Source organism: Lolium perenne, chromosome 1 (assembly GCF_019359855.2).
Source record: "Lolium perenne isolate Kyuss_39 chromosome 1, Kyuss_2.0, whole genome shotgun sequence".
NCBI classification, from domain to species: domain Eukaryota; kingdom Viridiplantae; phylum Streptophyta; class Magnoliopsida; order Poales; family Poaceae; genus Lolium; species Lolium perenne.
In genome coordinates, this window is record NC_067244.2 from 253,509,785 (window position 1) to 253,513,631 (window position 3,847).

At 57.2% G+C, this 3,847-nt stretch overlaps 1 pseudogene; it reads right to left on the reverse strand.

Annotated features, from left to right (window-relative positions):
- Nucleotides 1–1,118: 1,118 nt before the first annotated feature.
- Nucleotides 1,119–1,252, reverse strand: LOC127328019 (U4 spliceosomal RNA; annotated as a pseudogene).
- Nucleotides 1,253–3,847: the final 2,595 nt, after the last annotated feature.

Consider the following 3,847-nt stretch of genomic DNA (forward strand, 5'->3'; position numbering starts at 1 on the left):
GAGGGGTCGACCTCCAGCCTCGCCTCTCCTCGGTTGCGGCATGCGAGCTCCTTGAGGTGCAGCGGCTGGTGGCCGGCATCTCCCTGGCTTCTGGCACAGATAGACGCTTCATCGACAACACGCAGCGCTCCGGCTTCTGCTCTCGGGAGGCATATCGCATGCTGTCACCTCCGCACCCCCCTGACGCCTCTTCATGTGTGGTCTGGGCTCTCCGGCTCCCCGCCAAGTTGAAGATCTTCGCGTATCTCGCCGACATCGACCGCCTGAGTACGAGGGCGAACCTCTTCCGCAAGAGTTGCGCCCCCTCAGACACTTGCGCTGCCTGCGACGCCGTGGAGACCTCCCGCCACCTCTTCTTCGAGTGCACCTTGGCCAGCCACGTCTGGGCGCGCCTCGGCGTCCCGGTCCCTGCTGAGCAGTTCTCCATCTGGGAGCTCCCCTCCCCCCTTGGTGTTGCCCCGGCCACTTGGCACTTCGGCGTCGCGGTCATCATGTGGTCCATCTGGAAGGCCCGCAATGATCTCGTGTTCAATGGCACCACCACCTCCCCCGTCTTCGCCATCAGACATGCTAGTGAAGACATCGCGCTTTGGAGATGGCGCTTCCCGCTCCCTCGGCGGGCCGACTGCTCAAGCTCTTCATCACGGGTCGCCTTCCGTCCAAGTCGGGCGGTGCTGCCTACCGTCGTCTTCAACGCCGTCTACTTCGACCCGTCATCCCCGTTATTAACAACGTTGTCATCAACAACGTTACTGCTGCGACATCATCTGCTACACCTCCACCGCCACCTCCACCAGATCGGTACGTGCGACATATCTCGATCTGTTTAGCGATGGATGCTTTACCGTTTGCGCTGCTGCTACTCATGTTGATTAATGCATCTAGTATGTTTGAGTTTCACATGTTGGTAGTTGCTGCCATCATATTTTATATTCTGGAATTAATCATGGAAATTGTGCCTAATTATCCAACACATTTCTTGTGTTTTCAAGAGTCAAGAAAGTCGTATTTCTTTGGTTAATAAAATCCCAAAAAATTATCAATCCCAAGGGGTACAGATCCATAATAGACACAGAATAAACTTGATTTTGGACTTGTAGGGTTTTCCCTCGCCCGAAGGAGAGGGAGCCCTTCCAGAAATTCTCAGTGGCCCCGGATGGCCAAAGAGGGGGTTTGGAAATAGTTTTCAACCAGCAATTGACACGCCTCGGTATAACCTCACTAGCTGCGTCATTGCCCCAAGCGCAAAGATGCTTCCGAACGCTCGCCCACCTCAGCCTTCTCGTACGTGCCTCCCTCGCCAGCCGAGCGAGGTGGGACTAAACGAGCACACGCAGAGATGCCAGGCAGTCGACCACGGGTCAGCACGAGAACGTATCCTATGAAACGCCCCAACCTATGCACCTGCTGCACCAGTAGAATATCAGCCATTGGATTGGAAATGGAGGGTATGATCTAGTCACAACTGGTGTTGGTGGTATATTTTACAAGTCGAACCTCACACACGGAGTAGTAGTTCAATTGCACAAACAGCCCCTCACCAACCCAGTCGTCTCTTTCCTTGGTCCTCTTCTGACTGTACGCGAGATGCGAGCTAGGTGATTGGAAATCTGCTGCTCACGCTCATATCCTAAATCAATAAGGACATGCCTTTCGTGGTGATTGGAAATTTGGAATATCATTGGTATGCCTATCTCCCAGCGGCTGATTTGAGCTAATATAGAAAAAGTGTGGTGATAAATTTGTTGAAAATACAACCTTAACCCATGGATAAAGATTAGGTCCTTGACTTGCTGCAGATTCCTGGTTCATGTGCCCCTGTAGAGTTGATGACGGCGCCGCCGCATTGACGCACTTACCACGAGTCCCCAAAGATGACTTCGAGTGTTCTGCTCTGTCTAGATTACGGCGCTGGCCCGCCATTGGAAATTGAACAGATTAGATCGAGGAATTAGCAAGACAGAGAGAGGAAGCTTGATTGGTTCAAGTTCAAGATAGGGGGATCGGGCGAAATTTTTCTGGTACAGAGTATGGCGAGAGAGGGATGTCTGAGCTTGGGAAAAGATCCAGATAGGTTTCCTCAGCTCACAGAATTCGGCGACTCGGTGGGGGTCTTGTTACAAATGTTTTAGGCCCCATCTCACGACGAAATCCTGTCCCTCTATTCACCATCCGAAGGCCCATGTTCTGGTGGTGCAGGGGTGCATAAATTCACCGCGTTTCATAGGATACGTTCTCGGCTCAGCACTCCTCGCGGGCCGCTATCAGGCCCGTAGCCTGCCCGGATGGGCTGCGCATCGCAGCACGCGTGGGCCGCGTCTCCAGAGTGGCGGCCGCCCGGCTTGATCTGGTTGCTCCGGATTCCGGAAAGTGAAAGAGATGCTTCGTACTGCTGTTTCTGAAGAACGCAGCGTCAACAAAGACGGAGAAAAAAAACAGTGTGAGTGTGGGCAACGGCAGTGGCAGCGGCTGCAGTCGACTGTCGGCAGATAGCGCGTGGCCTTCCACGGTGAAACAAAGCTACCTGTACTGATCGCTAGAACCGTAGAAGCGCATTGGCGTTGCTTTGCTGTGGACTGTGGCCATCGATGGACCGAGGGCATAGACGCCATGCAATCGTTTACGTCTGCTCGGACCGAAAATGCTTCTGAACACGCTCCAGCGGGCGACACATCGTGATCGGGCCGTCTGCAGCGACACAAACCCGACGCATATTTGCGTCTGAAATACGTCGCGGCGGACGCTGCGCGGACGCCCCAAGTAACCGCTCGCTTCTCCACATGGCCCGCCTCGCAGCGAGGCTGTATCGAGGGCATCGCTTCCGCATCTGCGCCGCAGCCTTCGCCATCAATGTCACGACTGCCTCTTCTCCGCCGCCTTCAATGTTATCGTTCCCGCGCGCGGCCGGCCTTAAAAGTCGATCGGCATCGTTCATGCCATCGCCCACACCTCCACTCCCACCACCACCGCCGCGCGCCGCTGCAGCACCATGGGGAAGAAGAAGAACGACTTCGAGCCTTCCGACAGCGGCACCAAGAAGGAGGAGCAGCGGCAGAGGGTGTCACTGTCCGTCAACGTGGCGCGACTGATGCACGCAACTGGACGGCGTGCGATGCCTGTGGGGACGTGCACATGCCTAGCGGCTGGCAGCTGAGCTACCTCCGAGGTGCCTGTCCCGCCGTGCCTGCGCGCGAGCCATATAGGAGCGCTGAGATCCGGCGCAGGCGATGGTACCTGCCGCCAGACCTCCGCGCCGATCCTGTCTACGCCATCGACTCCGACAGCTGGCGCACCTATCGCGAGTCCGAGAAGGATCCGAGGAGGAGGGCGGGCTTCCTGGGCAACAGGGACTTCCCCTTTGACCGTCCACCGGCGCCTCGTCGTCGAACACGGCATGCGCCGGCACCTGCACAGGACGACGACGATGGGGACGACGACGAGGACTACAGTGAGGCGTTGGCGTACCACAACGAGGAGGCCAAGAACGACAGTGACGACTGCGTCGCGTGCATTTTCCAGGAATGGCAGTTGGCTATGGCGGAGGGCCGGAAGTTTGAGTACCCGGACAACATGACAGACGACGAGATCGCGAGACTCAGCATCCTCGTCTCGGAGGTGGACCGACCGGTGCAGCCGCCGCTGCCCCGGTACGCCACCGACATCATGCCACCGGGCCTCACGGAGGAAGAATCCCTATGACTGGCGCTATAGGACACGGCCACGCCACCGGTTCAACCACTGCCTCCACCTCCGCCGTACAACCCGTGGGGGCCTCCACCACCAGCGTGGGCTGCTCCATCTCCGCCACTGGCTTGGGCTCCTCCACCTCCGCCACATGTCTGGGCTC